Below are 16171 nucleotides of genomic sequence, written 5' to 3'. Positions count from 1 at the left end.
CCCACTAGCCCTTTAGAATGCATATCTATTTCACACTAGGTCTCATATAATATTCATCCTAATTTTTATTCAGCATAATGTCTTCCAATTCTAAGCATGCCAAGAGGTGCTTCACGGATCCATTATTAGTCTTCAGTGTTGCATAGTGTTCCAGTGTGTGCATGTTCCAAAGTTGTATTTATCTGTTCTCCCACCAATGGGCTGAGGTGGGGATTGGGGGCAGGAGATTTATTCAGGAGTGCCCTTGGGAGCAACATCTGTGCAAATAAAGGAAGGGCAGTGTGGTAGTCTGGGTTAGCTAGAGAAATAAATCCAGGACACTGATATGAAAGAACAATAGTAATTGTATGTTAAGAAAACATCCCAGCCCAGTCCCAAACAAGTTCACATATCTGATACCAATATATAAATTCATCTTCAGACTCACACAGCCATGCAATAATGCTGAATGCAGGAAGATCACAGGCCAGTTAGGGGGTGGGGGGTTAGTCTTATGGATCCAGTGGCGGTGGAAACATCTCCGGCTGGCGAGGATCTCCACGTGGCTCCTCCAGTTCCGGGGCTCTGGCTGCCATCAGCACAGCTCTATGTGGATTATCAACAGGAATGCCTCACAAGGACATGAAGCAAAGAGTGTATTGGTCTCCAGTCTCCAGTGAGCTATTTATCTCCTTTTTGCCTCCAAGTGAGGTCATCAAGCTGCGACCTGATTGATGGGCTAGACACTAGCCCTCACAAGTTGACAGGAGATCATGTAACCGCCACAGGCAAAGATGGGGAGGGGAAGGGAGGAAATGAAAAATGAAAGACATAGGTCTGGGCAGTGATATAATCTTCATAGAGACTTTTGAGAACCATCCTGGGACTTCGGGAGAAGGAAAGAATACTCAGACCCTTCCTGAGTGGGGGCAAGTAAATTGGGTCTTTGTATTAGTTTTTTAGGGCTCCCCATAACAAAGTATCACAAACTGGGTGAATTATAAGAACAAAAAATGTATTCTCTCACAGTTTTTGCAGCTATGAGTCTGAAATCAGGGGATACGGCATCTTGATTCTTTCTAGGGAAGAATCTGCTTCAGGCTCTCTCTTGATACATACACAGATTATAATCCTGTGCTTTTAGATGCATCACTCCAATCTCTGCGCTACGCTCACCTGATTGTCTTCCTTCCATGTCTCTCTGTGTCTCCCTGCTTTTAAAGGACACCACTCATCTTGGATTAAGGCCTACCCTTCTTCTACAAGTATATGGGCTCATGTTAACTGAAAACCTCTTCAAAGACTCCATTTCCAAACAAGGTCACATGCACAGGCACCAGGGGGTTAGGACTCCAACATAACTTTCAGGGTCCTAATCCAATCCATAATAGCTTTTACATTCCACCTTGATCAGTCATGGGATGCAGGCAAGCCCTCCAAAATACTTGATCCTGCAAGAGGGTTGACAAGCCAAGGGCAGTTGGCTTGCCAACAGCGCTCCCAGAAGAGAGATGCGTAAGTCTTTCATTCCAGATGAGGTCTCTGAGTCAGGTGTCACTGCTTCCACCAAGACCTACACAAGCATAGTCCTCCTTTTACCTTTGAATGGGTTCCAGCACTTCCTATCAAAGCTCTGAGCATGTAAAACACCTCTGCCTTTCTGAGCCAAGTTTTCAGTTCTACACCAAGCCAGAACAGACTTCATTTAGACTGGCTCAGTGTTTCCTGAATACCAAGACCTGTGTGTGTCAGAGTAGAACTATGTTTTCGATGGATAATCTGGGAGGTGGGGGCAAGGGGGAGGTAAATCACTAGATTTTTCTCCCAAAGCACCGTGGAATAGACATGAACTTCGATCCTTTTGGTTAGCAATGGACCCATTAACCATTTGCACCATCCACTCAAATCACTCAAGAAATGTTACCTACTACTGGTATCATCATTACCATGAATATTCATATCATAGGTAAGCATAAAAACCAACTGATAGAAAGGAGAATGAAGATCAAGATTCCTGAGCCAGAGAGGCAGAGAAGAGTTGGCTCTGTTCAGGGATGCCTCTCCATTTCCCATAAGCTCAGTTATATTTCAAAAGCTTTCTAAATCTTCAAACTTTCCAACTTCCTTTTAAAAAAAATTGGCCCTATTAAGTGGGTTTCTATTTCTTGCAAGCAAACCAGCCCCTACCCTGCTCACCACCACCAACTGCTCCCCAGGTGTCTCATGGATGGGCCCTCATTGTCGGCCTCCAGGGGATATGGAAAGTTTGATCTAAATCTATTTTTGGACAAACAACTGCTAATAAGATGTTTCTCTGAAGAAGGGTGCCTGCATCATCTCCACCCATGAGGACAGCATGAGATGCTGACCAGGAAAACTTAGTCCAGTGGGGGGTAGGAGGAGAGGGAACCCTCCTGATTTCCACCTTCACAGAGCAGGTAAAGCATTTCCTGTGCTGAGATCAGACACTGAGGATTCCCAGGCAAAACCAAAGGGTTTCTAACACTCTCTGTGCCAGGTTCTATTCATAGAAAACCTTGGCTGCGCTCCAGGTCTGTGTCACATTGTTTGTGTGGAATGAGGATGTACTCCGCTTTTTCAGAATAACAGTCCATGTTTTCGAGTCATTAAGGGAAAAGCTTTTCCCACAGCACAATGAGAAGAGTCCACTTCATCAAACGCTAGGTGTGCCATTCCAAGTGACAAACAAAATTTCTCCAAGAAGAAATCCCAGTGCCACCACATCCCATCTCTCTTGTCAATACACAACAGTGTTGGGGAAAATTTACCCTCAACATCTCTCAAGCACTTTCTTCCCCAGGAAGCTGACTCTCCCTCATACCTCTTCTCCTTATTTTAAAACACATAAAAAAATAAAGTGGGCGCAACCAAACCTGCACTCCAGAACAAGAAAACAGACCCTACCAGAGATGAAAACCTCCAGACTTTCTCATCTGCATGTTCACCGCTCAAACACTCAGGGTCTTCATTCAGGAAGATCTAAAATTCACAGTTATCCAGAACATATTGGAATTAGAACCCTGACATAGCAGAGCAGCCATGTGTCCGCACAATTTCCTGAAGTTGGAAATATATAAATGCAATCATGGGTTTTGTCACCAAGTAGAGTATGTCTATAACAATTTCTTTCATAGGAACAAAATAGGTAAACTCCATTAATTCTTTTGCTTTATATCCTGGATTATAATACACAAAAAGAAAGCACAGACTAAACACGGTACTTAACAACAGGTAGCAACAAGCATGGCTCAGGAGGATTCCCCTAACTCATCCACCTGTAAACACCTCCTTTGCATCCTTGCTATAGACTCTCACTTGGGCCTGGAAGCCTCCTTGTAATCATTTCCTTCACCCGCTAAAGCTGTCAGGGCCAATTTCTACGTAGCACTTAGTTCTGTTGTACTTCCATCTCTCAAAAAGCAAGTATTCTGGTCAATTAGATCATCTCTCTGAAAATGAGACATGAATCTTGCTGGAATGGCAGTGATGTTTGCCAGTCTCCGTCTTTCTTGCTGCACCACCAACAGACACAGAGATGGAGGAAGAGGGTTTCTAACAGCTGCCCACTTATAACCAGTTCTCCAAAGCACGGAGGCAGGGAGCAAAAGGGTGGTCAGCACCCATGGGGCATTTCCTAAGGGTGGTAGCATTTCAAGACATTTTGTAGGTTTTCAAGGAGCCCCAAGGTGCTGTGGGTTCAGGGTTGGGCTGCTTGCTGGAAAGTCAGCAGTTCAAACACACCAGTTGCTCCTTAGGAGAGCAATATGGCTGCCTGCCAGCGTCCATAGAGAGTTACACTCTCTGAAATCCTGAAGAGTGACTCTACTCTTTCCTGTAGGGTTGTTTGAGTCGAGTTCATGGAGTTGGGTTTGTTTGCTTGCTTGTTTGCTTGTTTGCTTGCTTGCTTGCTTGCTTGCTTGCTTGGTAATAGGCATATGGAGTCCCTAGGTAATACAAGCAGTTAACAATGGGAGTCTACTCAGAGAACTTCAAAGTTCAGCAGGATGAGACTACCCAGAGGAATCTAGGAAGAAAGGCATGGTGATCTACATCTGAAAACTCACCCATTGAAAACCCTATGAAAGCACAGTTCTGCCCTGACCCACATGGAGTTGTCGTGAGTCCAATTTAACCAGATGATAATGAAATTTTAAAATAACAATAATAATAGGTTGGAGAAAGATGAGTCTATCTACTTCAGCAAGATCGCTAGCCTTGGAGACCCTCTGAGGGGTTTCAACTCTGACTCTGAGCTCAAATTGACGCGATGGCTGTGGAGGTATGCTGACATGGAGTCCCCGGAAGGAGCCAACAGCTCAGCACTCAGTTACTCACCTGAAGGTGAGCCGTTTGATCCTATCCAGTGACACCTCGGAAGATAGGTTTGGTGGTGTGTTCTCAAAGGGCCTTGAAAACCCCGTGGAGCCTGGCTCAGTTCGCCCGCAGCCAACACTAACACCGTAGAACCCTGTGGAGCCTGGCTCAGTTCGCCCGCAGCCAACACTCACACTGTAGAGATCATGGCTGTAAGCAATGAGGAAAAGGTAGCAGTCGAGCAGGCAGCAAGAAAAGGACGACGAAAACAGCCACAGCATTTGCTAACATTTCTTTCATGGACTAGATGCAGACTTACTGACATATTGCGATAAAGAATCCCCATCTACACATGGTCCAGATCCCCCAAATATGAGCGTTGTATTACTTCTATTTTGTCATTCTCTCTCTTAGCATGCACACAGACATTTTTTCTGTACTAGTTGAGGTGGGTTGCATCACTTAGGTGTGATTGAACAGAAGCACCTCTTTAATCTACTTCAAAACTAAGAAAAATGGTATTAATGTTAACTATGTGGGATTTTTTTTTTAAGAAGACAGCTTTTGCCCAAGGTAAAGGTCGATAATAGTGTTTTTATCTTTAGTGCCGCCCGCCCCCACAACAAAAAAAATCACTTAATTTCTTTTTTTTTTTTCAGAAAGAAAAGCCAGGCTGTGAGAGAGGTAAAAGGGACAATCACAGGATGCCTGCACTCCCCACCCATGGGTGACACATCTCTGGCCTGGTCCCATCTGCACCTGCCTGGACCTCTGCTCATCCAATGAGCAACTTGATCCAACGGCCAAACACCCTGGAGGAACGGCTCCTGCGTCACTCTCAAAAGCACCTGTAGCCCAAATAGCCCACGGCGGAGCTCCTCCGTGCTGGCTCTCGCGGCTGCCGACTGAGCTTCAAGTTCCCTGCGGCATTCGTTCTGACTCTTGCTTATTATCTTCTACACCCATCAGGGTTTCCACAATTGCACCGTCCAAATCGATCGCCATGTCATTGGCCAGGCCTGTCTCTAAGCAGTTTTGAGCACATCCAGAAATTAAGTCTACCTAGGCAGGGTATCCGTCACAGCGGCGCTCGTCACGGAAATTACCCGTGGCTCTGAGGGCAATTCCCGTAGAGGAATTTCAAAGAGGCTCTGGTGATGGAGCAGCAGCAGCGCTGGGGGGGTCGCTGTTGACCCAGCGGCAGCACCCAGCAAGAAAGCCCATTCCATCTTGCCACCTGCAAGCCCCAGTTGCCTTGTTTCTTTCTTTCTTTCTTTGTTTGTTTGTTTGTTTTTCCAGTAGGGTCCCCGCCACCCCCTCCCATTTTGTACTATGTTCCTTATTTTACCAATGACTGACTTTTGTGTTGAAGTCAGCTCGCTGTGGTTCGGTGCCGTCAAGTCGGTTCTGACAGACAGCAGCAGAACGAAGGCCGGCCCGCTCCTGGGCCGTCCTCACAATGGTTACGTTTGAGCCCATTGTTACAGCCGCTGTGTCCACCCGTCTCGCCGAGGCCCTCCTCCTGTTTGCTGCCCCTCCACTTTACCACCGACTGCAACGCACGGTTCCCTGTGTCTGTCCCGTCTCCACCGCGGCTCTCTAGCCCACTGTCTCGGTGTCAATTCCGACTCAGAACGAGCCCCGACGTCAGAGGAGAACTCTGAGCCAGAGGGCTCTCAGTGGCTGAGTTTTTTCAGAAGTTGAGCGTGAGACTTATGAACCATATGTTCTGGGCCCCTTCATCTCCAAGCCTCACCTCCGGGGATGGGACACAGAATGATTACTCCTTCAGCAAAGCTGTCGAACTGCCAACAGATCAGCCTAACTAGCCCAAGACTTGCTGGGTGGTGCACAAAAGTAGACAGGCTTGACGGCTTAACAGGAAGGTTGGAGATTCGAGTCTGCCCAGAGGTACCTTGGAAGAAAGATCTGGCTAACTACATCCTCAAAACCGGCCATTGGAAACCCTGCAGAGCACTGTTCTCTGACCTAACATGGACGGACGTATCGTTAATTGCAGTTCATTCCCCCAACAACCAGTGTTAGACTTGCTGGACTTTGGCCCTTTTAAAAAGCATTTCTGTTCATTTGTGCATGTCTTTTGAGCCCATTGTCGCAGCCACGGTGCCACCTCATCGAGGGTCTTCCTCTTTGTTGTCGCTCCTATTTACCAAACGTGATGTCGTCCACCAAGGCTCAAACAATGCGCTCAAACATAATCCCTTCGAGGAAAGCATAGGACCTGGCGATGTTCCGTTCAGCTCACTACTCTGTGGATTGGACTTAAAGCCACCTAACAAAGGTGACAGAATCTTTTGTAAACAGATGCCCTGCTCAAGCCCTGCAACAATTTTATGAAAATAGTACTCAAAAGCTACCGACCTCCATTCTCGGACCTGCTGCGGCACTGCTGTGTAAAATAACTAGAAAGTCAACCCTGAGGATGGATCTCCTAGGCTGTTATCAAACCAAGACCTCTGCCAATGGCGAGACCTGCAGGAGTTCCTGAACTGGTCAACATTCCTTGGGCTTCCTTTGAAAGTTGAAAGAAAAAAAATTTTTTAAGGCAGCTTAAAATTCATTTTACAAGAAAGAAAGGTATGAACAAATTGAGGGGAAGCTACAAAGGAAGCTAGCCAAGACCCAAAATAAAAGGCAGGAATAGAAATCTAAAAATAGCCCCCGGGGAAGTGTGCCACATCTGCAGGGCTCCCTAGCATTCTCTGCAGCATTGTGCCTTTTTAATTTTTTTCAAGTGCATGCTAATAATTGTTTGGGGATTTAAATAGAAGGGGATTATTTGTTCTTTAAAAATAGTCGCTTCTTTTGTAGAAGTGTGAGAGAATTCAAATGATATTAGTTGGATTTGATTCATTGCGATTTACCTTTTCTTGAGATCTTCAAGTTTATTAAGATCATTGGTTTTTTACTCTCATGATTTCATCTTTAATAGATTATTTCAAATATTCCAGTCTTATAGCAAGTAACAAACACTTCCAATATAATAAATGAACTTGATTTTTATAATAACCCTCGAATTACCTGATGGGTGATTTGGGAGCAGGGAATTCTCTCCTTCCATGGGGGAGATTCCTAGCCAATCACCCTTCACAGTGAAGGCATTTATGTTGTTATGATGTTGAGAACCGTGTAGATTGTTATGACCTGGTTGGCAGCCAACCGTGGGGATGACACAACGCTAGGAACTATTGTGTTCCACTGTACACAGAGTCACCATGGTCAGGGACTGGTTCCCCAGTAGCTAACAACAACATGACAGCTTAGTGGTATATGCCACACGTGGGAGGAGGATCAAGTGGCCCACATAGAAGCTGTGCAAAACTACTGCCGACCATGCACAGAAGTTACTACCCATATTTTACACTGAGCACGTTGAGAGGCATCAGAGCTAAATTGCCTGAGGTCAGTTACCTATTGATTAACCATGAGTTAGGTCATGCTCCATTTGATTAGAAAAATCTAGGGTCCTTCCACAATTCCTTTGGGTAATGAGAAGTATCAAAACTAGGCTAACCCTGTATAATTCAAGAGGCCTGGAGGCACTCGCTGGAGGGTAAGCGTTGGGCTGCTGACTTCAAGGTCCTCCTTGCTTCAAGGGAGAAAGCTGAGGGTGTCTGCTCCCAGCAAGACTGACAGTTTGAAAATCCTCTGTAAGGTGGCTGTGGGTTGGAGTTAATTCAGTGGCAGTGGGTCTGTGGCATTCTGGAGTTCTATGTATAGTTAGCTTAGACCATCCATAGGAGAGTCATGATTCTCTTTCTCAATTTTGTGTTACTCTTCAAGACTTGCAACTGAATTTGTATTTAAATCATTAAAAACATACATTGCTAATATTGGTGTCATTTCTCCTGCATATAAGGTTTATTTTCCACCACTCAGCCAGCTCTCAGATCATCACATAATGACTTTTGTCCCTGAACAGATGTATGTTATGGTAGCTTTTAAGAAAGTGGGAAGCTCACCCTGGGAACTGCTGATGCAGAGGTCATTCCCCTTGTCTGCTTAATGATCACTTCCAAGTTGTTAATTCCTGTTTGCTCTAGACACAACAAAAAACAGGAAATATCTACCAACGTCACAGGTGTCAGGAAATGCTTTAAAAACCCTCATGACCTGAGCAACCCGCCTGAGTAGATAGCATTTCTGTGCCTAGGTGCTGGAGGCAAATAGTCATTTAAAACATGCACCACGACCCATAGACCTTAATCTATACTTGCTAAGGATTCACTATGCCTGCTTTTATTTGCTTAACCAAAAACTTTCTGCAGAAGAGAGGTGCACCTTATGCAAATGTTCTTTGCAAATTCTCTAATATTCACAAGAAAAGGAAAATGCTCTGTATTTACATGATTTGAAAGTCAATTTCTGTATCTAACCAAGTGCCATGATGATCAGATATATCTCCCGAGTTCTGAAAGATGAAACTATGTTCCTGAGTCACCATTCATGTAGTACAACCCTGATTTGTTTTAATGCTGTAACTTAAATGTTGAAAAATGAAGAGATTGATTCATTGCTCCATTATAAAACCAACTGCCCTCCAAAATCAGGAAATACAGTATGAAGAATAAAATCAAAATCATAGTTAACCTCTTGGTTAATATCCATTCATAGCTTATTTTCACACAAAGGAGTTGACTCGTGGTAGTTTGTCATGCTTTGTCATGTTTGGGGGTAGTTTATCATCCCCCAACCCCCTCACCCCTCCGCGCAGCATACAGTAGAAGTGCTTCGAAGCAACCCCCTCTGAATGGTCTCACGGAATCAGCACAGACTCATTTCGCTCCATGACACGCACTGAAGGCCCGAGTGTGCAGGTCCCCTCTAGGATGCACCTGCACACTCCCACTTCCACCAGCGGAAGTAAAAACATCCCAAGAATCTTTTGCACTTGCTCCCCTACCTCTTTGTGCCAGTAACCTCCGTTGCACAACAGAATCAAATATTAAGGAGGCCAATGAGCTAGCAGGTAGAAAGAAAGAAAGAAAGAAAGAAAGAGAGAGAGAGAGAGAGCGAGAGAGAGAGAGAGAGAGAGAGAGAGAAAGAAAGAAAGAAAGAAAGAAAGGAGGAAGGAAGGAAGGAAGGAAGGAAGGAAGGAAGGAAGGAAGGAAGGAAGGAAATAGTTGTTTCTGTGAAAATTAACTATCATGCTTTGAGGAAATCAGATAATCACTTTCCAGAAGAAATGAGACCGGTTGGTGTAAGACATGAAAAAAAAATTTATGAATAATCAAGGGGACACGGGGAGCTAGTGGGAGGAAATGAGGAGCTGATTCCAGAGGCTCAAGTAGAAAGACAATGTTTTGAAAAAGATGATGACAACATACATACAGACGTGTTTGACACAATGGATATATGTATGGATTATGATAAGAGCTGTAAGAGCCCCCAATGAGATAAAATAAAAGTATCACTTTCCAAAACTGCCACACTCAAACTGAGGGGACAGGAGTCTTGAAAATCTACCGGGAGTCTTCACTCTGATGGAGACATGGACAAGGACGACATGTGCTTCCTTCAATCACCTCATGACCTGACCTACTGCCAGAATGGATTACATTGCCCCTTTTCCCTACCATGTTCTACTCAAACTCTGCATATGTGCCTCATCATTTCCAACATCTACATCATATTCACATCTTAATTATACTGTTATTTCCTTAGCTAACACCCTATCAATGACCCTTTCAGATTATTTATAACTGTCCACTACTGTAAAAACCTTGCAATGTTTCTTGGATTTATATTTTGCACACTTTGAAAAGTTATTTTGGTCTAAGTTCATAAAAGTAGAATTCATGCAGGATAGGATATATACTTTCTACAGTCTTCCAACATTCAATCAGCTATCAGATTATTACAGCAATTAGTTTCCCTACAGAGAAGTATGGTAAGACAGCTTTTAAGAAAAAGAAAGCCTCGTATTGGGAATTGCAGATGTACATATACATAAACATGGGAAACGTGGACACCGAATCAGGAAGGAGAGACTGAAGAAGAACCGATGCATTTAAGTTGTGCTGCTGAGAACATTGAAAGCACCATGGACTGCTAAAAGGACAAACTAATCTGTCAGGGAAAATGTAAAGCCAAAAGTCTCCTTGGAGGCAAAGATGGTAAGACTTCATCTTACACACTTTGGACTTGTCCGGAGAGCCCAGCCGCTGGAGAAGGACATCGTGTTTGGTAAAGGAAAGGGGCAGCGAAAAAGAAGGCCGTCAAGGAGAAGAGTGACACAGCGGCTGCAACACCGGGCTCAAGCACAGGAAGGGTGGTGAAGATGGGCAGGACCAGGCAGTGGCTCGTTCCATGGTGCATAGGGTCATTATGAGGTAGAACCCACTCAATGGACCCTAAGAACAATGACCTATACATGAACACACACGTTTTCTTTTTAAATAGGGTGGTAAACTGATGATTGTAATGTTTTCCTTTTTAATAGTCTATGCTACACATTCCTGAGTGGTACAGACAATTCAGTGATGGACTACTAACCAAAGGTTTTATGGTTCAAACTCACCCAAAGGCACTTTGAAAGTAAGGCCTGGTGATCTGCTTCTGGAAGGTCACATCCTTGAAAACCCCTATGGCGCAATTCTAATCTGTGGGCCAAGGGTGGCCATAGGTCCAAATGGACTCAATGCAAATGACTCAATGGCATTGCGCGGTACAACAAGAGGGACTTTGTCAGTTCTGCCCGATCACTCCATGACATATGACAGACAATACGGGTCACTGTCCTTTGAGTGTCTTTCTTTCTGTGAGATCACAGGTTCCTGGATTACTTCTTAAGTCTCTGATTCTCTCATCTCCGGCTGCCTTCTCTGGTCTATGTGTCCCAGTGATAGGTATGTTTATTGCACCGACCTGGCCAATAGGAACATGTGACATTAACGGTGTCACAGTTTAATTGGAGGGCAGAGATAAATGGCTCTGCTAAGCCTGACCCCCTCTCTCTTGCTCCCTGGTGATTGGAGCATGCTGGAGCATGCAGGCTGCTGCTGTGGCTAGTTCTCTCCTTCAACCTGTGAGCTACACTAACTGTGGGCCAGGCCAATTCATGGATCCTGTCTCTAGAACTTGAGGCTCTTCAAGATCTGCTTTGCCATGCTGCTGGTGTATACTTCGCTTGAGCTTGAGGCTGGTGGATTTGGTCGCCTTGCATTGCTTGCGTTCGATAGCCCATCTGGGCCTGCTTCACTAAGCTGCTGAGATGCTGACAGTTGGTGACCCACCCTGCTGCTTGTGCCTGTGGAAAAACTCTGCTTGGCTTGCCCCAGGGAGGACTCTGCTGTCTGCTTCCTTCACCTTGGACCCAGCAGCCCGAGTGAGTTGAAGGAGTCCCAGTATATTAACTGTTCCACGGAAGTGAGTTGAACTGAACCCTCTGTACTGCTGTGTGGACTAATTAGCTGTTATGTTCCTTCTTGCTGTATAAACCTATCCTCTTATAATATATATAAAATCTAAGTGTCCTTTTCATTTATCTAGAGAAGCCTGCCTAACACAGTCCTCAAAGTCCCCAAATTTTAATTTAAAGTCTCTCTGACATTTCACAACCCTCTGAGTTGTTTAAATAGTTGCATACCTTCAGATGAAAAAATAAATATACCAACTGGTTAAAAAACATGGCAATGTGTTCTTTCATGAGGTCAATGATACATGACTTTGGTCACCCCCTTAGTTTACCTCCCGTTGAGGCATGTCTGGGTTTCCTATGTCAGGGATTCTCAAATTGTGGTCACTGCAACAGCAACATCTGTGTTACCTGGTACAATGGTAAATCTTATGTCAGCTTGCCAGGTTATGGCTTCCAATTGTTTGATCAAACACCCGTCTGCTAGCTGTCATGGAGTAGTTAGACCATGTGATTAATTGGGTAGAGCAGATTACTTCCATAGTGTACTGTAGTATACTGTAATTGCCTCACATCTAATGTGATGTCCAAAGTCCCTGGTGGTGCAAACAGGTTGGTTGTTGAACTCACCCAGCAGTTCCACATAAGAAAGGCCTGGAAAACTGCTTCAAAAAGATTACAGCAAAGAAAACCCTATGGAGAAGTTCTGCGCTATAACATGCTCAAAAGAGCATGAAATCAACTTGTTTATTTTGGGGGGTATGCTGTGTAATCAACTTTCATAATGTAATGCACTCAACCAATCAGTTGAGGTAATGCTCATGTTGTGTGGATCCTAAACCTAATCACTTCTGAGAAGAACCACTACCCCATATTACAGGAGCACTGATGATGTAGTGGGTGAAGCATTACTCAGCAGTTCAAAACCACAAAACTCAAAAAACTGCTCTGAGGGAAAAAGATGAGGTTTTCTCCTTCTGTAAAGATTTCACAGTCTTGGAAACCCACAGGGCAGTTCTACTCTATTCTATTGTGTCACTGTGAGTCTGAAATGACTCGATGGCCATAACTGAGGTGGCACAATGGGTTGTGCATTGGCCTGGTAAGCGCAAGGTTAGCAGTTCAACCTCACAAGGCGATCTAAGGGGGGAAAAATCACTGTCTGCTTTCATAAATATTTACAGCCTTGGGAAACCCAAAGGATCAGTTCTACCCTGTCCTACTGGATTGCTATGAGCTGGAACCAACTCAAGGCCAGTGAGTTTGACCCTATCTAGGCACTCTCTTAAATGGATACCTGAATTTAATGATTGATAGGGAATCAAAACTAAGCAATTCTCCTTGGAAATGAGTGTGGTATTGAATTATACCAATAAGGTCTTTATTCCTAGTAAGCTCAGGTTAAAGGAAAAGAATCGAATTCAAGATGGAAACAGTCAAATCAAAACAAAACAACAATAAGCTCACTGCTGTTCAGGGTCGATTCTAAGTCTTGGGACCCTTATAGGACCAGGCAGACTTACCCTTTTACAGGGGCAGAACGCCACGTCTCCCTTCTACTGTGCCTCTCGTGTGTTTGAACCGCTGGCCTCTAACCACCGTGTTACTGGCTCCTATGCAAATAGCAGTCTATGCAAATAGCAGTCTTTCCAAATTGCCCGTTACAAAAAAAAAGCAGTCTGCTTTTGCTACCATGGAAATTACCTTGCCCTTCTGTGCAGGTAGTGTAGTGTCCCTGGTGCCCTCCCTTTGCTGCGCTGAACAAATCTTAGTTGTCAAATTCATTGACCCCATCATGATCCCCTGTTTCTCCTGCCATCTCATGCCCAACACGCAACATAGTGGTCATCAGGAAGACAGGAGGCTGGCAAATGAAATGGAAGGAGAGGCTGTCTGCTTCTTAAGCAGTTAACACCCTAGTGAAGACAAAAATCCTGTTACTTGCTTTATTCCAGGTCTTTCCACCAATTCATTCCTATTCACCTTACCTGGATCCTATCCAAAATGTACTGAATCAGAACCTATATTTTAACACGCTTACTGGGTGGTTCCTATAGGTCCCCAGGGGATCTCCAAATACTGGTTAGAAATCCTACTTTATTCATTTATCGATCCTTCCTCCCAAACGTTCCTCCATTCATGCATCTTCCTATCCACCCCTTTTCCCACCCATCCCTATATCCACCTTTCCATTCATCCGTCCAAGAGATGTTTATTGTGTTCACTAGGTGCCAGCTTGGATTCTCTCCAATATTAAATGAAGTTGAACCTCATTGGAAACCACTCACCTATGGCATGTTCTTTTGATGCTCCAATGCTTGTCCGAATTGTCATTGGGGTACAAGAAGAAAATCTCAAACATTCTATTTAGATTTATTTCTTTTTTGTTTAAAGTTTTCTAGCTTGAGTATTTGTTTTACAACGAACATAATGAATACATACATGTATTCAAATACATATTTGAATATAAATTTATATATTTGGATATATATTCACATTTCATGCTCAAAATTATTACAGTCACAACAAAACCCACTGGGGTCAAACCCTTATGAGCAGGCCTCTAAGGAGATCCTCCCTGCCTACATGAATAAAGGAGTCGTGAAAATTAAAGACACATGGGAACAAATAGTCCATTGGACTAATGAAGCACACAGCAAACATCACTTTCCACAACTCTGAGACCAGAAGAACCAGATGGTGCCCAGCTATGACTGAACTGGAATGTGTCAGATTAGAAAGTCCTGGATATAGTGGAAGAAAAAATTGGAACAAAACTCCGTATCAGGCTCCGAGGCAATTATCTCTGGAGTTTGAGGGTCAGCCAGATGGGAAGATGGTGGAAAGTGTGGTGCATGGATGAGTCCCCCAGACGATCAGAGGAAACCCCACGGACTGGAGCAACTGAGTCAGCTTGGTGTAAGAGTCTTTTACTGGAAATCGGATGCTGACAAGTATGAGAATGATGCAGATTTTGAAAAGATCCAAAAAGAAAGAACCTATTCCTGGATGGACCTGATCACAATATGCAATGACACAAATTATGGAGAAAATATGAAAATGTTTTATGAGGAATATTTACATTTGGATGATGAAATTTGATATATCATGAATGGGAGTGGCTATGTTGATGTAAGAGATAAAGAGGGCAAGTGGATCTGATTTTCATGGGGAAAGGAGACATCATAGCACTTCCTGCAGGAATTTACTCCCCATGTCACACTGGATGAAAAGAACTATGTAAACGCAAAGCGGCTGCTTGTCGGACAGTTGCCGGTAAGAACACCTAGAGCTGGCCGGCTGACCATTTAGACTGGAGGACAGTAGATGAAGTTTGTGGGACAGACAGCATAAGGATGCTCGCTCTCTGCAAGCAAGCATACTGCTTGTCAAGACCTGAAGCATGATAATTGAGCACAAAAGCACTCATTTTCACTTTGTCTTTATTTTAGACTTGAGGCTAGGTTATCTTTCCTCTGCAAGGTTATTCAATCAGAATATTTTTTTAATGAAAAGAACAGTACAAGTGATTGCAGTATGGACAGAACTATGAAAATCCAGACCACCCCCACAAGAATCTCATTAAAACCAAATTGCTACTTAGCAATTCTGAGGTACAAGTCTTCCTAATTTGTTCTATAAAACACCAAGTCAACCTACTATTGTAGATGCAGTGTGTCTTTAAGGATGTTCTTAACTGCTTAGGTGCTTTCTCTGAAGATCATTCTTAAATGTTAATCTAGCAATCAGCTAATGCCACTTCTCTCAATAAAAACATCCAATAGGTGGTGTGGTAGTTACATAATCTGTTGTCAGTATGAGAGTGGAAGGAAACGATATTGAGGCCTAAAGTAGAGGGCAAATGTTGTGAGATTGATGAGGTCAACAGGTGTACATATGTACTTGACTCAATGGATGTATATTGGACTGTGATAAGAATTGTACGAGCCCTCAAAAAAATAATTTAAAAAAAAAGAATAATGAGGGTAACAAATGTACAAATGTGCTTTATACAATTGATGTATGTATGGATTGTGATGAGTTGTATGAGCCCCCAATAAAATGACTTAAAAAAAAAAAGAGTGGAGGGGTGGAGTCTAGCCTGTCAATTAGGTCGTAGCTTGATGACCTCATTTGGAGGTGCTAAGGAGATAGCTCACTGGAGGCGGGACACACACTCACTCCCTGAGACACATCCCTGCAAACAAGACACATGGCGCTACGCTAGAGCCCTGGAGCTGAAGGAGCCACATGGAGACCCCTGCCAGAGCTGAGATGCTTCCACTGCCACTGGATCCACAAGACTTTCCCTGAGACACATCCCTGCACACAAGACACATGGCGCTACGCTAGAGCCCTGGAGCTGAAGGAGCCACATGGAGAGCCCTGCCAGAGCTGAGATGCTTCCACTGCCACTGGATCCACAAGACTTTCCACCCACTGGCCTGTAATCCCCCTTCATTCAATGTCATTGAATGT

Source organism: Echinops telfairi, unplaced genomic scaffold, assembly GCF_000313985.2.
Source record: "Echinops telfairi isolate 266 unplaced genomic scaffold, ASM31398v2 ScPeMD7_7469;HRSCAF=8507_1, whole genome shotgun sequence".
NCBI classification, from domain to species: domain Eukaryota; kingdom Metazoa; phylum Chordata; class Mammalia; order Afrosoricida; family Tenrecidae; genus Echinops; species Echinops telfairi.
Note: the sequence above shows the minus strand (reverse complement) of the source record.